This window comes from Copidosoma floridanum, unplaced genomic scaffold (assembly GCF_036245765.1).
Source record: "Copidosoma floridanum isolate Cflo_tuat_1 unplaced genomic scaffold, Cflo_Japanese_pri ptg000020l, whole genome shotgun sequence".
Lineage (NCBI taxonomy): Eukaryota > Metazoa > Arthropoda > Insecta > Hymenoptera > Encyrtidae > Copidosoma > Copidosoma floridanum.
In genome coordinates, this window is record NW_028321897.1 from 13,893,302 (window position 1) to 13,914,609 (window position 21,308).

At 32.3% G+C, this 21,308-nt stretch overlaps 1 protein-coding gene across 1 annotated transcript in view; it reads right to left on the reverse strand.

Annotated features, from left to right (window-relative positions):
- LOC106637462 (uncharacterized) overlaps positions 1-21,308 on the reverse strand; it is an 877,306-nt gene that overhangs the window by 366,395 nt on the left and 489,603 nt on the right. The gene's annotated exons all lie outside the window — the stretch shown is intronic.

Consider the following 21,308-nt stretch of genomic DNA (forward strand, 5'->3'; position numbering starts at 1 on the left):
TTTCGTCTAAATTGTTCACAAAATTTTCTCAAACATCCATCCTACGAGCTCAAGAAGGGGCACCCTTTTTCTTTACACAATGAGATTCAGTTATTAGTGAGTCAAAGACGTTAATGGTTAGTAAGAAAAATCGTTGTATCTCAAATTGTAATAGTTCAAAGCTTTTAGGTTATTGTTTTAAGTTTGAGGTATTCATTCTTCACATTGGTTCGTATTTGGCTGTTCTCGGCAGTGATTGGACAAACTTTGCATTTGAAGACCTAGTTATTAATTACAGTTTGTGAAAGTCTTACAGTCCAAAAGTATAAATATTTTCCATTGTGTACGGATGAGACGAACTTCATTTTAGTACTTATAATAAATTCCTGCATTGTTGGATGTTTCTTGATTCTCATAACAGCTTTTTGGTGGGCATGATTTTCTGTTGTATACTAATTTATAAGATGTAAACTCAGTAGCTGCATGCAGCGATGTATTGTCTTCATATTGAGTAATAGGTAAAATTTGGTCTCAGTCCTGTTTTGTTGTAGATTTTGTTCCTTAAAAGCTTGCAAGCATGTCATGGCTACGTTCTAATGAACTATAAGATTGGGGATAACAAGGTGAGGTGGTCTTGAGGTTGAAACCAAAAGTTTGGGCTAAATTTGTTAGAATATTATTTTAAAAACTCTTTTAATTATCTCTGAATACTATGTTAGACACTCAAATCGACGCTATGAAGGGTCTCGCCAGAGCATCTGGACTGTGATAGCTTGAATGTTGGGTATAGCTACTGCTATACAGTATATTCGAAGTGAACATTGTGTGGTTAATATACGTTTATTTTTGGACGTTGTTGCTAACAGTCCTACAATATCAATGGCTATTGTTAAGGAAGTTTTAGCTGAAGTATCAGTTATTATCATAGGTTTTTTTTTCCATCCGTGTTTGTTGTTGTTCTTGGAAAATTTCGTATTTTTGTACAAAATTTTTAATACCTTTTCTCATACCGTCAAAGTAATACAATTTCCGTATTTTTCTATAAGTTTTATAGCCTCTATGCCCATGGCAAAGACTGTTGCGGCATTCTATTCACTTTTGTTGGTTTTTTGGTTAAATCTGGTCCATTATTCCCTATAGTTTTGATCAGTTTTGGCAGTATGTAATAATCTTAGTACGAGAATGGGTCAGCAAGATTTGTATTTTGCAAACTATCGGTTGAAGAATAAGGCTTTTTATTATTTTTCTCAAAGCTACTTTCCAAAGCATCTTCATGTGTTAGTGATCAAGCATGGATTGCATGGTTGTGCTGATAAGTTAAATACTTTTTCTAAGTCACTGGCTTCAGTAATAGCTGCTTGTTGTGTCTCATTATTGTTTGTGGTTGAAATTGGTAGTGAATCTGGTTTAGTAATCAAGAGGCTAAAAGGTAAAGATTTACTTCTTCGGAGTATCAATACCTGCTTGTTTTTTTTTTTTCCAATGTATCTAGAATTCATGTGTCGTCAGAGTCTGAAGTGTTTGTGAATACATGCCTGTAATGTTTGATAATAACTAGCCTTTGAGTCAGAGCTTGAGCTATTGGAGCAACTACTGCTTCTGCTACTGCCAAAAGTTAAAATTTTTCTAACTCTTTTACGCTTTTCTTTGAAATGTATGCAATTATTTACGGTATTTATTTAACAAGAATATGCAAAGTTACTTGATAAAGCGTCAGCATTTTGATTTCAACGTCCGGGCTTGTACTTATAGGTGTAGTTGTACCTGTAAAGTTAGACTCTCCATTGATTAAGGTGACTCATGGATTCTTTTATTGATTCAATTTATATTTAAGGCTCGTGGTCTCTGTAAACTATCAATTATCGTCCGTATAAAAAGTATCGAGAAGGTTGTACGGTGGCTATTTCTGCTAAACACTCTGTTTCAGTTGTAGAGTAATTTCTTTTACATTTACTAAAAGTGTAAAATATGTAGGCTACAGGATGGTCTTCTCTTAGCTCTCCTATGTCTAAAATAGCACCAAGACCAAAGTAAAATGCGTTGGTAGTTAAAATAAATTCTTTGTCAAGATAGACACATGCAAGTACCAGGACCTCACACAAAGCTGATTTTAATTTCTCAGAGCTCTCTTTCTAAGTCTTAGTTCAATGGAATTTTCAACTTTTTCATACTAATAGAGTTAAAAGTCTTGCAATTTTCAAATGATCTTCACCAAACTGTCTTTTATATCCCGTGAGTGTTAAAACTCTACATATTTTCGTGCAATTTGTCGGAATCCATAAATTTTTAACTGTTCCAAGTTTCTTGAAATTGGTTTTTTTTTATAATCACCTATTTTATTTCTTAAATACTTAATTTAAGAAGTTGTTCGTTCGCATTTATCTTGCTGTAAATTTAAACTGACATCTGATTTTCTATTAAGTAATTTTCTTGCTTTTATTTTATGTTCTTCAAAATTTTTGGCACATACAATTGTATCACAAAAAGAAATAAATAGTTATTGGGCTTGTAATCCCAAATATACAAAATTCATGAGTCTCCGAAATATAGCTGGTGCATTGCATAGTTTAAATAGCACACCTGTATACTTATAATGTCCATACCGAGTACTAAGAGCTGTTTTATGGGGATCTTCTCAAGAAACTTTAATTTGATAAAATCTGCTAGCTGGATTAAATACTGGGAAAAGTTTTGGCCAATGAATTTGCTCTATTATTTCTGTAATATAAGGTAATAGGTAACTGTCAGGGATAGTTTCAGCGTTCAATTTTCTGTAATCTATAACAAGACGATGTCCTTTGTCTTTGTTGGGCCCTGGCTTTTTGGAAACAATCCACAGTGGACTATGGTGTGGGCTAGAGAAGTTGCTAGTGATTTATTCTTGCAATAATCCATTGTTCTGACGCTTTACTTTTTTGTGTAAAGTAGAAGAATATCTATTATATTGAATAAAAACAGATTAAGTGTCAGTTGTCAGTATATTATGTTGTAAATACGATGTATGTGAAACAGCATTACCCATGATATTGAATAGATGTGAATACTTTCTTACTATTTGTCAAAGTTGCTTACAATATCGTTATGTTTAAAACAAAATTACTGAACATTTCTACTGGCTGCTTTTTAGTACTTATAGCTAACGTGAGCTGCGACCTTCATCGCATGTGTCTGCTGCTTCGCCTATAAATATACAAGGAGTAGTTTCTATCAATCGCAAGTATACTTGTCAGTGGCTGTTAGCATGCGTTACAGGAGTTTCTATAAGAACTCTTATCCTGACCAGTATTTTGTTTACACCATTTTGACTGAGGGTTACTCTTGTGGGCTGAAAATGTTGACAAGTTGTCAGAGAATTCTAGTTTTTTTTTATTCTACCAATATCATCTGTAATTTTATAAAAATTATTTCATTGACTTATATATTTTTTCATATTAAGCAATTTAAGTCCACGTTCTCTGTCACTTTTTGTTCGCAACTCTTTCCATAAATGTAATGGGACTTACAGGCGTTTTTTAGTATCAAGGCTTTTATATCACAACAAAGCCTGGCTTTTCCTTCAGCTACAAATAATATTCCCAATATTCTTGTCTCACCAGAGGGTGTTTCTTGTGATAAGACGTGAGAGTTGTTATTTTTATGTAATATATTTAATGTAATGGCTCCTGATGTTATGTTATTTAAAGAAGTTATCCTAACAAGAGAAATTTTCATATTAGTATTTATAATAACATTTGGTAGTAAGGGAGATCTTCTTATAGCATTGACGTCAGCTCCTGTATCCATGATAAAAGTCTCTTTACTTTTATTTAGTTGTGAAATTTTAAGTCTCACTGTCGGTGCTTTGCCAATGTTTCTTGCGACGGAGACTCAGGCGATTTTACCAATAGGTTTGTCAGTGAAGGCTTATTTAGGTTTTTTCTCACCACTTTGTCTGGGTGACGAGCACCGTTTTTGTTCAAAGAATGGCCTGGTTAATAAGAATTTGGTTTAAAGTTTCGCTGATTATTTAAAGAATTCGACCTTGAGCGAAAGCTAGTGTCATTTCGCGATTGTCGTGGAATCTAAACGTTTTTGCAAGTACAGGGGTAATTTCCTATTAAAAAAAGTCAATAAATTACCTAATATATACTGTAGTAGGCTTATGTTAATAAGAAAATTTAAATAGACTAATAATTGGTTCTGGTGTTGTGTTGGGTTGGAACTCTAATGTTTTTTCCACGATTCATTCAAAGAATGATAAAATTTTGTTTCATTCAATTTTGACAACTATTTTACAAATTAATTAATGTATACATTTCTTTATTGTAGAGCTGGGTATTATAATATTTTTCCTTCTGAATTAAGCGAAGTAGAGAAAATTTTTCTGAAAGCAGGAGGACTAGAGGATTGTAATAGTAAGATACATTATTGCGATTGTAGATGATGGGATCATCAAATTAACATATTGTGTGGTGGCTTAATTAGGTTAAAAAGTGATAAATGTTTCCGTCTGACCTGCTGGTGAACTGTCGTATTTTGTCTTGCTGTATAATATTACTGCTTAGCAAGGTACGTATGTGAATTATGATTGTACATGGTAGCGTAACTGTTGGGGTATGATGGTTTTTCAACTTCTTTGGCTTCTAAAGTTTAGCACCTTCAAACGTTTCTGTGAGTTTTAACCTTATGTTGGCTTAAAGCTTATTGGGTAGGACTTGCATTCATCCTTTATGGCCAACTATTTTTAGATATTACTTGGAATCAGGCTGTTAATTTCCAGGAATGTTGTTGGAAGTGGCCTCTTTTTTTGCTGCTGTAGAGCCTTGATAAAGGAGTTGAAAGATTCTCTCGTAAAAGTAGCGAACAGTTTCTCCCTGTTTTAACTGAGGAATTTTAATGTTAGTGATGTATTGAGCATAAATTTCAGAAGGGCAAAGTGTGCCTTTAAATGGTTTAAACGATCATCTCATGTATATATTGGTAATATGTCTAGACATCTTCTTGCTTTACCTTTCATCCTGGAAATAACTGTTCTTAAAAACATAGGTTCTTTTTAACTTGTAATAAGGGATGTATCAGTTTCAATATTTTGTAAGATATCTCTGAGAGGTGTACCTTAACCACTATACATGTGAATATGTGTAAGGCAGCTTGGTTAATACATAAAGCTGATTTATTTAGGGCTACGTTACGTGATGATTCAAGAAATTTAAAAGATTCCTCTACTTTCTTTGCCTTATAGTATTGTTCCAGTAACTAAACTTTTGTAGCTCTACCTGCTACCTTGCATATATCCTAAAGAGTCTATATCCTTTAGACTTTACACAACACTTTATAGAACTTTCGTATATACATACAGGATGATATTTATCGGTGGCATTTCCCAAGAACAGTGCTTAGAGCGATTTTTTCTGAAGCGAAGCCCGTTGAAATTCATTTTTTAGGGCAAGTAGCTTTTGAATTGGAGGCGATTAAAAATACGTTCCAGACTACTTCTAAATGAGGTTAGAAGCGTATGGCGCGCCCGCATGAACTCGCTACGTTGCCACGTTGTCATTGAGCTTATTTGGTGAGCAGTGAGAGATGTATACATGGGTATTTCGCACGCACGCACGTTCGCACCATGTTCGCACGCACGAGCGTCTGCTATACTATACCACTGGTAATTTGAAGGTTGGATGTTACAAACTAAATATTGTCTGCTCCTTATGCTGTCATGTTTTGAAGCCAAGCATCAGATGTTACTGTATGAATATTTTAAGGATAACATTTTAAATCATGTAACAAAAAGAGTGTTATCGGATAAACGTATGGTAATATTTATCATCATAACAGTTATTGAAATTTGATTGCAATTATTATAACGATAATATTTTAAATGTAATGATTTCAACTGAGTATTAGTATCCCTTTTTAGATAAATGAGCTCATATTATATACATTTTATCACAAACAGAAGTTTTATAAGCTGAGCAAGTTGAGACTAACACAAATTTTTATATAATTAGTAATAGTAAACACACATTATCATGTACATGTGTAATTATACATATTGATATTTTTTTGTCCACGCGCATTTTGTCTCACTCACTCTTATCTTCTGAAGCAATTTTCTTACGTTTTCTACGTTGTCTCCGACTTTCTAACTTTTTTGATAGTTTCTTACGAATATACAAAAGAATACTGATAACTTTGTAGAAAACCCATCTCTTGATACTATCATTGATAGATTTGTAAGAAACTTCCTTAAATTTAAATGAGTTGTAGAAACCGTAGAAAACGTAGAAAACTAAATAAAATTTCGTATAAACCTAATAATACATCAATGACGTAAAGCTTTTATTTTGAACTATGTATAAAATTATAAGTTGATTTATCGAGTAATAATTAATATAAATTGTTGAGTACGTAAGTCTTTGTAAAACACAAACAAAAATAAATTAAAATAGCTTACGGTTAACACTTATAAAGCACGTAAGATTCTATTTGACTACGAAAGTATGTATCTTACACTTTTTTACACAATTTACAGATTCCTTGGAAGTAAGGTTATAAGAAGTGTCACATACATGCGCTTACAGTACAAATAAATACGTATTAAGGAATAATAATTATGAACTTACGTTATTTGCTCCGTTAACAATTTTTAAGCAGCGCCACCAACGGAAAAAAATTGTTCATACTTGATTTTAAAAATTCATAATTTTCATAAACATAGGGTACGCTTTTTTTTTAGTCAGTCAGTCGATTGGTCAGTCCGATTTAAATACCCACCAAATGCCTGGCAAGTACCTGCCAAGTACTCGCTCAGTACCCAGCAAGTACCCACCGAGTAACTGGCAAGTACCCACAAAGTGCGCGCCAAGTGCCCACCAAGTGCCCACCAAGTACCTGGCAAGAACCCGCCAAGTGCTTAGCAAGTGGCTGAGAAGTACCCGGCAAGTACCCTCTAAGTGCTCACCAAGTGACTGACAAGTACCTGCCAAGTTCCCAGCAAGTACGTGCCAAGTGCCCGGAAAGTACCCACCAAGTGCCCGGAAAGTATCCACCAAGTGCTTGGCAAGTACCCGCCAAGTGCCTGGCAAGTACCCGGCAAGTACCCGCCGAGTACCACCAACAATCCCATGCAATGCCTACCGTCCAAAGTATTGGCATAGAAAGTGCTTCCTCAAGAAATGTTTGAAGCACGGACGAGACACCAGCACTCGCAGATCAGAGGGCAATCTATTCCACAGTCGGGCTGTACGAACTCAGAAGCAGAATCTATAAAAGTCCGTCCTTGCCCACGGAATGCAAAGATTACTCTTGGTGCTCTGAAAAATGAGAGTGACTAAGACAGAAAGCACCTGGACAAACAAATATCAATATGTATAAGTACACACGTACATGACGATGTGTGTTTACTTTTACTAATTACCTTAAAATTTGTGTTAGTCTCGACTTGATCAGCTAATTGAACTTCTGTTTGCGATAAAATGTATGAGATATTAGTTCATTTATCTAAAAAGGGATACTTAAACTTAATTGAAATCGTCACATTTAAGATATTATCGTTATAATATTTGCAATGTAATCTTAATAACTCTTAAGATTATTAGTGAGTGATACGGTTATCCCGTTACACTCTTGTTGTTACACAATTTCACATGTTATCCTTGAAATATTTATACAATTACATCTGATGCATGGCTTTAAAACATGACAGCATAACAAGCAGACAGTATTTATTTTGTATCATCCAACCTTCAAATTGCCAGAAGTATAGTACAGCAGATGCATGCGCACACGGATATAGCCATGTATACAGCCGTCACTGCTCAACAAATAAGCTCAATGACAACGTGGCAACGTCATGAGTTGATGAGGGCGCGCTATATCCTTCTAACCTTATTTACGGGTAGTTTAGAACGTATTTTTAATCGCCTTCCATTTGAAAGCTGTTTGCCCTAAAAAATTAGTTTAAATGGGATTTTCTTTAGAAGAAACTGCTCTACCCGCTGTTCCCTGGAAATGACACCATTGAATAGTATCCTGTATATATATAACTTCCTACATTATATAGTCGTAAGAGTTAGAGCGAGGTTTTGCTCCCCTCCCCGCTCCCCCACCCACCTTTACCCACTTTCCCTTATCACCTCCTCAGCTCCCCTCCAAATAAGGTAGTTATTCTTTTATTTTCTTGCATTTTTCAAGTAATCCTACTTTTTTGCTAGCTCCCCCCACCTCCCCTCTGCCCGCCTCCCAACTCCTCCCCCCAACTCTCCTCTAGCTTCTCCACATATAATATTAATACATTCGTAAAGCCTTATAGATTAACGGTTACAAGTTGTCTAATTTTTAAATATAATTTTATTTGACCGTAACAAACAATTTTGCTACAATTATCCTACCTACGATGTTTATTTTAATTACATACTCTCAAATGTCTCCTTAGGTTCCCTGCTTTTACATAATCTTTTCCAAAATTTTGACAAATACTTTTTTGAACGTTTTTTTCCTGACTTTTTAAATGTCTCTGTAAGTGATAATTTCTTTTTAAACTTTTTTCGCATTGAATACACTTAAAATTTTTTTCAATGTTTTGGAATTTCTTTGTGTGACAAAAATAGTTTTTTTTGTCTAATATTATAATGCTACACAGATCACATATAAAAAAAATTTTTTTCGTGAACCTTTTTCGTGCGAGGATAGACACTCTTGATTTGAAAATTTTGAGTTACATTTGTCACACTGATAAAATTTTGCATCCATGATGGTGTATCTGAAAACATATAACAAAAAACGGATTGTTTATGATTACATAAATCTGGGTACTAGACGGTACTGAAATTTGCTTTTTTGATGAAAGATAAAATTTGCAAGTAAGTATAAAAATAGTTATGAACCATAGAATAGTTTTTTTGTTACTGTAAAATTTAATTCCAAACAATATTCTTGATTTCAAATTTGTTTTCTAATTTAATTGGGATGAAAATTTTTTTTTGGTTTGAACATCTAAACAGTGCAACATATAATTGCCCATTAGAAGATAATGGTTTTCTAAAGAATAACCCTAAGGCATCAAAACTTTGACCTTTAGATTTATTGATAGCCATAGGAAGAGTTGAGATGAGTGGAAATCGTTTTCTGTACAATATAAATGGTAGTAAAAAAGAATTGTTTGTAGTGAGTGTTATTCTTAGACTAAAGACTTTATTTTCTTTTTTTTACCTAAGATTATTCCAGCTTCGATGTTGTATTTAAATAATTTTGTAATTCGTAATTTTGTACCATTGCAAAGTCTTTCAGATATGTTTAAGTTTCGTATTAACATAACAATAGCGTTGATGTTTAAATCTAATTCATGCGAGAAAAGACCTTCTTAACTACTATTTAAATATTCTGTAGAGAAATAAGTATAAATATTATCGTCTAATTTATCTATTTCTTTGTGAGTTGCTTTATCACTACTATAGTACGTTACTAATGTTCCTACCATATTATTTAAAATTTTTTTGTTTAAAAAGTGATTGATTTTATTGTGAGATGTTAATATAGCTTTACTTATAAAGGAATCATTATCATTATTAAAAATTTAAAAACATAAGTCATTTGTTATCCATGTCTGAGGAATTATAAAAGTTTTAATTTTGCGTTCTCCCATATCCGGTAGCAATGAAGAAAATTTTTTATTAATCGAACGTATATTATTTTTTAAATAAAAAATATTAAATGAAGACCAAAAATTAAAAAATTTTATGATTTCTTGAACAATAGTAATTTTGCTTCCGTTTTTTACTACTGGGAGAATTTGACGAAAGTCTCCACCTAAAATTTTTATTTTATTTCCAAAAGGCTTATCACTACTAGATAAATCTTTTAGAGTCCTATCAACGATATCTAACGCTTGTTTTGGTACCAAAGAAGCTTCATTCTAAATAATTACTTTTACATTACGTAATTTTTGTTTATCTGTCTCGAACTGGAAAAATGCACTTTCAATAGTGCTTAAGTCTAAGGGAAGTCTGAAAGTTCTGTACATGGTCATTCCCTTTGAAAGCAGAATAGAAGCAATACTTGTCTAAGCCATCGTAAGATTTTTTTTTCAATTAATATTAAATAATAAATTAATCTTTTGTATAAAAAAGTTTTTCCAGATCCACCAGGACTAGAGATAAAAAAAATTTTTTTTTTTAATTTTATTATTTCTTAAAAAATTTTATGTTTATCATGACTGAGTTGTAAAAACATATCTTGGAATTTACGTTTAAAAAATATTCTTTCATCATTGTCAGTATAAATATTTTTTTTATCGTTTCTGTTGGTTCTGGTAAATTGAAGTCCTTACAAGAAATTTTTTCAGAATTAAAAATTTCGTTTAAATGTATAAGAGCTTTATTTTGATCATCTTTACAATCTTCAATGAAAATTTTTTTGTATTTGTTTCTAATATTATTACCAAAAAAAATTTTAGACATAATAAACCACGTGAAAAAGTCAAGAGAACATCTGTCCGTATATATAAACCTTACCACTTTTATTTAAAATTAGCAGCTTGTTCTTCATATTTCCTTAAAAGCAGACCAGTAATCATTCCTTAGCGTAGAAAATATACTCTCAAGTATTTTCGAAAAATGCCATAGTCTTTCGAATTCCGTTAAATATACTTTAACATATTATTTTCATACTAACAATTAATTTCATCTTTTTGTAAGGCTTTCAAAAATATTAATACAAACCTTATTTTGAAAAAATTACACTTATAACTTAATAAAAGGTGGGGTTGGCGCGTGGAGCGCGCAGGAAGGCGTAGTCCCACTTGTGTATATATATATTGTATATTATGTATCCTTTTCTAACATTTACTTCGTAGCGGTCGAGGGTTTGACAGTACGTAAGATGGAGTTCTCCATTTTTTTATGCAAATTTTACAAGTAACTACTAGCTTCCACAGCTGTGTGTCATCATTCAGCTACTTAATGTACAATGTCACTGGTATATTTGTTTTAACGCTACTAAAACGTGACTTAGGCAATATATTTTGTACATGTTCTCAGGGGATATTTGGAACAACAACGTGATATCCCCATATTAAGAAGTCTTTTTGAATGTATAATTAGTTTTGGTTATCATAGTATTTTTGCTTATTTTGGGTGAGGTTTTCTTTCTCCGGCCAACCACCCTGTACCTTGAGTAGTATTTGGTCAATGCTTTATCTTTTCTTGTTTCTTCAGAACTCTAGCTATTATAACATTTATAATTCCTTCAATAAAATGTATTACATAACAATTTTTAATTAAAATTTTGCAATTTATCATCTACAAGTAATCTTGACTATAAGTTGCAATAACTATTTTTTGTATTTTTGTAATTAATTTATAGGTTAAATAAGACAAGAAAGAGAACCATATTTGAAGGCAAGCTTTAGTTGAAACTTATGAAGGCTAACTGCAGTTCGATGTATTTCGTCATTAGGCTCAAAAAAATACACTACTAGATTATGGTCAACTTTTGAAATTATTTCTTGACTGTACACGTTACTAAAAAATGTTTGAAGCCCAATAACTAATGTTCCTGCTTTTCTAAGCACTGTACTCTACTGTACAACTTTTTGCATTAGATAATAATAGTCTCAATCTGAAGCTGGGGTTATTTCACCTTCTAGCCATGAACACACCTCACTTAGTTCATCATTTCACTTAAAATCTACTTTTTTTGTTAAACCACATACAGATTTGAAGTGTGATGCTCCACTTGGTAGGAAATGCTCGTAGTATGTTATTAGTTAAAAAAAAAAAATAGTTGTCTTTTAGTTCTCGGTATTAGGGCATTTACTAACGCTTATACTTTTTTTCTGTCAAATACATCTGACCCTTGCGAATAGCAAGTCCTAATACTTCTGTTTTATGAAATTTGCCCTTTTCTACTTTAACGCAACAAGTACTTTCTCCCTTTTAACTTAAAATTTTGTACAATATATTTATATGCCATACGTCGTTTTTACTGGTTTTAAAAATATTTTTAGATATACTGTACCCTAATTTTTTATACTACGTAAACAATTCGAAACAATTCTTGGAAGTTCTCCCAATCCTGATGCTACTGCCTCTACACGAGTTGACCGTTTGTTTTCGTTACCACAGATACGCAATGTTTTATCAAGTTTTATTAGTGGGACGATTGGCGTTGCCCACTTTCTCACTTAAACGCGTTTAATATGGCCAAGTTTTTCTAATCATTCTTATTCGTGCTCTATTTTACTACGCAATGCAACTAGACATTATCCCAACTCGTATGATTTTCATGACAAAACGTTCGCATCATCCTAACTATCTTGCGCATCACCCTCTCCACTGGATTTGTTTGCTAATGTTTTACTTAGCTGTACGGCACTTGTACGCCTTCTCTCTTAAATGCATTATTCCATTTTATTGAGGCGAATTAAGAGCCATTATCGCTTAAAATTCGTTTTGGCTTACCACACTTCATTATCTATTCATCTTTCATTTTCTTCAACGTTACCGTTGTGGTTGCCTTTTTTATTGCATACAAACGCACCAGCTTAGATAATGCATGTAGGACCACAATCATGCCCTTTACTGCCTCTCGACCTCGAAGAAGAAGACCGTAAAAATTAACCGTGACCACATCTCCTGGCTTCTCAGCTCTAATCATTTAATACAGTCCCTCTATAGAGCTTAACAGATGTTTTACTTTCGGGCATACATTGTAAGCTCTTGTTATTCTTTTAACATCTCGCTACATCCCTCTACTATAATACAACCGTTTTATATAACTCCATGTTTTGTAGCTTCCGGGTGACCCAATTTTTTATGCATTATCTTTTTCACTTATTATTAGTTTTTTTGGGACTATTACCTTTTAATTATCTTAGTTCTTTCTTTTATAAAATAGCAGATCTTTATAAATCAAATACCCTTTTTTTAATTTTTCTGCATTCGAAATTTTTTTATAATAATCGTCTTGCTTATGCTTTTCTGTTATTTTATTTCACATTTTTTTTTAAAAATTGTCCTTTCCCTCTTTTATAAAAATTTTTAGTTATTTAATTTTTAATACGTTATTTTCAGGACAAGTTAATTTATTGTCAGTATAAGCATGAGATCATCACTATTTTTGCCAAATTTCCTTTTTGGATACCTACTTAAGAAATCTGCAGTTTTACCATCGATCTCCTTGAAATATGCAACTATGTATGAATACTGCTATGACATTAGGCTTCACCTGATAATGCGCAAATTATTTTCTTTTTTAACTGTCCTGAGTGGGTAATAATATGGACTCATTTCTCGGTCTGTGATCCCATCTCTTATCATTTTTTTTATGCATTTTTCCACTTGTTTACGAAAAGCTTACAGTATGGGATAAGTTCTATGTATGATTAGATTAAACCTTGTTAATTTTAGTTTATGATAATAACCTCGCACGTATCCCATTTTATCCGAAAATAATGAACTATGTTGAGTTAATAATTTTACAAACACGTATTTTTCGCCGTCGCTAAGTGTTGTCGCTTCTGATAAAATACGTGAAAGGTGCTCTGAGAAGGCGGTCCCCTCTTTTACTTCGGAATTCTCCTTGACATTTCTATCCTCCTAATTCAGTAGTTTTACTGTTATCTGATTAATAAAGCTTAACTGATTCGGCATTTTTAACTCACCCATTTTTACTACATTTATATGAATTAAAATATTTTTTTTCTGTATTGTCATTATTTCAATGTTATAATGCATTTCATATTTTGGCTATGTTTTCTAAATTTGTTTTATTCAATTCTATACTTACTTCTCTTCAAATTTGTTCTGCTTGAATAATATAAATATATTTCATATCGTCATTTTTTTAAGTCACTATCTTCTCCAAACATCCTCCTCCAAACAACACCTGCGATTCTGGGATTCTCACTTTTTTTTTATTTTTTCTCTCTAAAACCATGCCATGGTTTCGTTAAAAATTATTTCTAATTATAAGCTTATTTGACAAAAAGTGGATTACGAGAAAACCCTGCGGTAATTTATATTCAGTAATTGTTATTTCTACTTGTATTTGTTTTTTAACCTATGTCGCCTTTTTACGAATCACTACGTTTACTACACCATATGCTACAGGCAGTTCTTATAAATTTTTATTTCTTATTGACTTATAATACTGGTATGAGATTGCTTTTTTTGACTACCACTATCTATCAACGACCATTGTTTGTCTTTTTGTATTCCGATTAGTATGCATAGCAACAAAGGTACCTGTCTTGTCTTCTCCAAATTCTCTTTTCCCTCGGTATCACTTTCGAGGTCCTCATGAACTTAGGTATTTTCAAAGGACGCTCTTGGACTGCTTACAAGTGTACCTATGACTCGTTTAAATCCTTGTTATGATATTTGGCTCTAGGTTTTCTATTTGCTCTACCATTATTATCCACGGGCCCTCGCAATGAGATGTTATTATTTTTATTTTCGTTTGGATTTATACATAAATAGCTATTTTTTTGCTTAAAATTATTCCTGCTTCCAAAACTATATTATATCTGTTAGTATAAAAGTTTCTTCTATTGTTCTGATTATGACTAAGATCTCTATTATTGTTATTGAAGCTTGTTTCTCTGGAATTATATTTATTCATTCGTTGGTTGTCTTCGTTTTTATATAATGCTCATTATTAAAATATTTATTTCGATTTTAATAAGGCTGGGTACGTTTATTCTGCGTATACACATTATTTTAAAAAAATTCTTGACTTTCCCCGTAAATATAATAAAAATACGTCAATGCTTGTCTTATTGGTTCCAGATCCTTAAAACTAACTAATGTGAACGCTTTTCTCAGTTTTTTGGTTACTTTTTAACCTATTGTATAATTTTTTTCGCATACCAACGGTTTTGGTAATAAAAAGTTAGCTTCTTTTAACTGATTATAATAAAAGGCTGGTAAAGCTGTTCTTTCGTGTGAAAAATTCTTTATGATTTATTCATTTTTTAATTTAATTTGAGTAGCCCCTAATTAAAATTGTCTAACGGAGGCATCCCAGAAATCCTGATAACTTGCGAGCGGATTTTGCAGATCAAACCACACTCTCGCTTTTTCATGCAATAGAAGACTCACAAAATTCAGTTTTCTATTTTCTCCAATATTCTTATTTTTACAACATTTTTTGACCTCGTCCAGAAATTTGAGTAGATTTTTTTTCATTTTTATCTTTAAACTTTAAACTACTAATGTCTGCATTTAATATTTGAGAGCCACTTACAATCGCGCAAACCACTGCATAATTGACGAGGTTATTAGTCGATGGTACATGTGGTTGCGGATCTCGTCTTCATATTATGTCCGCGAGTTGCTGTTACAATCTTTGAGTTTTTTGTACTGCGGCATTTCTTAATTCGTGAACGCCACTCTACTTTGTTCTGTATCATCTTGTTGAGCTGCTAGGTCTCTCTGCATCTGCTCAAAATAAGCTTGTTGCGTATTTCATTGGTTGCGCCACGCGTTTAGCTCTTGCTTGTTTTTCACGTTGGCCATATATTTATTTCTACGTTTGCTTTGTCTTTCCTTTAACGCTTTTTAATTCGTCTTGTTTTACTGAATTTATTGTTATTATCTTAAACTTTTATTTTTCTCGGAACTTTTGTGCTCAATAAAATATTTATGTTGTTTATTTGTTTTCTAACTTGATTTCCTGATCCTGCTGTATAAGTTATTTCTTCATGCATACCCTTTATGTACAAAGTGGTTCTTAATGGCTAGATCAATAACTTTTCTACTTGTCTGGCGACAGTTGTATGATATTTTCCTTACCTTAAAACTTTGATTTAGGTTAAGGAAACCTTAGCTTACAACGGATAATTATTGATCATTCCTTATTACAACTCATGAGTATTTTTAAAGCATACATAAGACATTGCATATGACAATCAGAAAGTCAAGAAAGCCAGATAATTTGTTTTAACATTAAGATTCTTGCTTTTTTTCTTATACACGTGTATGGTAATTAAAAGATGGCACCTTTTTTGAGACATTATAAACTATTTTTATCGTTTTGCTTAATAACTTACATAACCACATCAATATAATTATTATTTTAAAAGTCCGATCAAGAACATGTTTGTCTCTGCATATACGCGTGAAGTTTGTTGGATTTTATCGCTAACGCTTGTATGTTGACTTCAATGACCCCCACAAAAGTTTACCTGCTGAATCAGTCATGGAGATTAACGCTGGTTCAGGTACGCCCAACCTTTGGGATGATTTGGGAGGGCCCAGCGAGTCAATGGTGGACTTGTTGCTTTTTTTCTGCCTTCTCCTTTGCATTCAACAGATTAAGAACAGCAGGATACGCCCTTGTGATTTCTGCCCAGACTCTGATTCAGGCCAGGAGCAGACTGTGTAATCTCTTTTACTGACCTTATTCTTGTATTCTTTCTCTTTTAAACGAACGAAGCGGCCTCGTGACTTGTCCCTTAGAAAATTTTTCTATCACTGCTTCAGATGTAGCCCTATAGACCTCTTTACGCTGTAAGCATTTCTTCCCAAGTACAGCTTTTTTCCTCTCCAATCGCAAGCCGTTGGCCAGGGCCAGACTCATCGAGTGAGATCCGTTACAACATTAACACTTGCAATCATGTTTAATTACCATTTAATACCCGATCTATACAATAAATTAAACCGTTTGTTGTTATATTAAAAGTTTTGTATACGTCCTCTTTGTTTGAGCTGCTAAATTATACTTTTTTCTTTTTTGGTGAGTGTTAAACTTTTTTTCATGAGCATCAACACGCTGTTTCTAAGTGTCCTAGACGCTTACATTTTCTGCAAGTTTTGTATCTAGACATGCGTTTCTTCCCGATGTACCTTATTTAATTGTAGCAGAAAAAAATTATTTTCTATGGAATACATGTTGTATTTATAGTAACTTGTCTCGTACCGTCTGTTCATAGACGTTGCATGTTTCTTAGCCTTTTCGCATTATATAGTAAAGCTAAGGCCTTGATTGTTAGTGGAAGTAGTCTCTTTGACAAGCTGTTTTTTTTTAGTATGATGATACAGTCTACAAATTAATTCATCTTTAAGTGTTGCTTCTGTTTGTGTAAAATTACAGTTTGACAAATATTTCTTTCCTCTTGCTGCAAAATCATTAAATGATTCCATCTTTACTCACTTTGCCACATAATATTTTCTATTTTTTCAACAACTCTGACACACTTGAGCACAAATAATAATTGAATAAATTAACTATACCTTTATATGCTTTATTTTTTAGATGCAGAACCAGTAAAATTTTTTACTAACTTATAGATCAACACTTACCTTCGTTAGCAAAATCTCCACTTATTTCTTATCATAAGTGACATTCTTATATATTGAAAAGAAGTCCGATCCTCTGATAAAAGTTACCCGGTTATCTATGCTGAGTTGAAATTCTTAACGTATTTGGAATCCATTAATGCAATTTTATACTAAAGAATCACTGCTGCACTTGCTGCTTCTAAATTAAAGTCATCTTGATCTTCTTCGTGCGTTATACTTCTTTCTATCAAAGATCCTGTTTTGAAGGTGTGACAATAAAATTTGTTTTAATTTAACTTAACAATAATGGAACAATTTAGTTCTCGTTAAGCCTTATGACGATATGACGCTAAGCATATATGACTATTAGTTGGGTCAATTTTTACTGAGTTACTACTGTCTTTATCCAACATAAGTTTACACCTTGAGCAGTTGTTTATCCTCGTCACTAAATGTTACGTACAGGTGTAGACAATAATTCACTACTTTTGGTAGTTTTTGAAATAATATACATTCAAAATAGATAAGTTAACTTATATACAAGCAAGAGTACAAATATAATGTATTAAGTAGCTTATCGTATATATATATGATCCAGTGTACAGTACGCATAGCTCTGCTCCTGATAAATTGTCCATGGTGTACGCCTGCATGTAATTTGTATGGCTCGGGCTGTCTTTAAATCCATTTTTCAGCACTCATAAGCTGTGTATTTTTTTAAATGGCAAATACAGCACTTTCACATTATTCTTGCCGTCTCTTCTTCTCCACCCAATGCTGGCGTTAGTAGTTTAAAAAATTGCTACTTCAACTTGTGCTCACAAACACTGATGCATTGTCGTGTCAGGTAGGCACAAGACTTTACTTCATGATTAGTCTCTCAGCGAAAAGCTTAACCATCTACTTTTTAATCTCGAGAATGTCTCACACTTATAATTATTAGAAAAATCATGGTAAAAGCCTGCAAACAATCTTTGCTATAATGACAGTATTAGCTTGCTTTTCAAAAACGTCCTTCAGGTCTCTTACCAAATCACAAATTCGCAAGGTGCTGACGGAGCTATCTTCAGTTGGCTCAAAAGCGATCAAAAAGAGCCTGTGTAGAAGTGTAAATCTATTGACACGTGACTTCTCTTTATGTATGAGAACTATCTAATCCAGAACTTTTTTTATTGTCTTACAGATAACGTAAGCAAATTTCTGCTGTATAATCAAAGTAGATAAAAATGTTACTCCAGCCAGCTCATTAGCCTTAAGACACTTTTTTTTGATCCTCAGGTTTTCTCTCTTCCAAGACTTTAGCTACGCTGTCAACAATCTTGAGCTGATCAAGCGACCTTAATACTCGTCACATTTCGCTTTTGCACACCTGGAAATCAGTACCAGTAATTTTCAGCTATAATACACATTGTCTTTTTCTTAAATATTTTCTTACTCCAATTAGCTAACTAGGCAAATAACCTTCAAATAATGTGAGCAGCGGTTAATAATGCTCAAATGCTATGATTACTGTTTTTATTGTCATTATTATGTTTATTAGGAATATTAACAAAATTATACTGATTTTACTGCACAATACTGCACAACATTGCAATCATTCACGGAAGCTACGAACATGACGTAACGGAGTAGACTACCCTACAGTCAAATAATATTGAAAAGAAGATAAAAATCTTGATTAAAGGTTATTTTACAGCTGTAAAAAAGTTGTTTTATGAAAACAAGTTCTAACGTTATTTTCTAAAGAAAGGATACTTACTCTACTTTAAAAAAACAATGACAGTACGTGTTTATTGTGTAATTAGTTAAGTAAAAAAACAGTAGAATTAAGTAAGTTTGACCTTACATGCTAGATCAGTGACCAGAAAGTCAACGAAAATGACACGTTACTCCATACATACTATAAATTCAGGTATATTAACGTTTAAAAATGTCAAACAAGCAATAAAACAGGAGATATTTTTGTGCCATTGGCTAAATTTTTACAGTTTTCATCACTGTATAGCTTTTTCCAAGTGTTGTATATGCAACAAATCTCTCCCGTGAATTCATGTGCATAAGTGATTTTTTAGCAAATATTAAATATCCTTATTGTAAGACTTCTTTATATTTAAAAAAACCCATCGACTATGATACACAGCTTGCTTCTATCCAAAACACAATCTTATGCACTTTTTAAAGACTTCAGGTGTTAGACTTGGCCTTTATCTTCAGTCATAGCTGGTATATTAAGCAAATAATCCTCTAGTTACATTTTAGATAGTACTTAAACAGCAGTGAGTCATTACATTTAATATAGTTTGAGAAAATATTTTATTCTTGCATAATTTCTTAAGTGTTACTTTTTTGCACCTTCCTTATCTATTTATTACATTAATGACCGTGATCACTATAAAAAAAAGTGGTATTTTGACTATCTCTACAGCCATACGTAAAAAGTTTTGTTAGTTTTTTCTCCACTCTGTATGTTAAAAAATGCCACTTTCACCTTAAACATAACCCTCAATGTTATAACACAACCCTCATTGTTATATTTGAGATAAAATTGTGGTAGGATGTAAAGTGGTAGGACAATCATTGTTGAACAATTTTTTGTTTTATTCTTCAAAATCAGTTTGTATTTTAAAATTGTACATGATTTACAGAATATTTTTTTTTAAATTTAGATTTTAAAATACAATACAATACAATGCATTCTTACAGCTTTACATTACTTTTGTCATCAAACCATAACATATTTAAATAAAATTTTTTCATTTGCTTCACATTATATAGAGCACACATGGATTTGTAGGCTCCGTTGTAATGTGTGTAAGTAGTGACCAATCTTGGACATTTTGCGGTGAATGCTCTATTGTATTAGTGACCTTGAAGCTAAATCTTTTAAGCCACTTCTTTTGATTTTTAAAATTTCCAATTACATGTATCTTTGTAGTATCTTCAAAATTGTACCTATTGTATTGTATTATGTCCCTATTTACGAAACTTTTAGAAAAACGTAAAAGTATAATATTTTAAGTCAGTTGAAGTTTTTTGACTTGCATAATACTATTTTTTTTAATAAAAATAATTGTATCGTTTATTTGTTTAAGAAAAGTATATAAATAACTCATTAAAGTTTGGTACCATAATAGGTACATCTCCAAAGATAGGTTACGTACAGCTTTATTCCTATTCATGAAATTGCTTTATAAATTGGTAATTTATGGTACGTCAAATGAAATTTTTCTTGTAAATTCATGAAGAGATATGAAATATACAACTACAACAATTTTTTTATCAACGGAGTAGCATAACAAATACATCAATTTTTATATTCCATTAATAAGAACATATTCCACGAATAGGGACATTTACTTTATTTAGTATGAAACCTATGACATCAAAGCATAATTAAAATACTTGAAAGAATTATTTTAGTTTTATGACTTTGAGATTCGTCAAGATATAGAATAACATGATACCACTAAGACTTGTGTACACATACCAGTCCTTATCGTGGTGCAAGTACGATGCAATGCACGTATAGATGGATAGGAGAAAATCTCTACGCTATTAGTGAGGTCTGTGGTGGTAAACAGATTATTTTCGAGGGTAAAGAGTACCTAACCATTTGAATTTCGCACTGGAATTTACAAGTAAAACTTTTACTTTGTTTATCTGCATAACATGTAACTCTCAAGCTTTTTATGGTCAATTTATAATAATACATATTGTAGATAATAAAAATAGCGCCTCCCCGAGGTAACTCTCAATAGACGTACAGACTCAGTTATATGTAGAAAAAATAATAAATATGTATGTAAATACTAAACATCTTGTGCCTTATTGTTAGTACAGTTAACAGATAAATTATAGGTGTACGGTGAAGGAACGTGTATTAAGACCTTTGTTTGAGGAGGTCCTAAATATTATGCATACCCCTTGGGTACAGCTAGTGTAGGGTTTTATAATGGATGCAGCGTTAAGGGTATTAGATTAAATTACGAAAATTCATTAAAAATAAATTTCGATTCTATTGTAACTATGGTCACCCAATGGAATGTAAATAACGTAGAATCAGATAACACA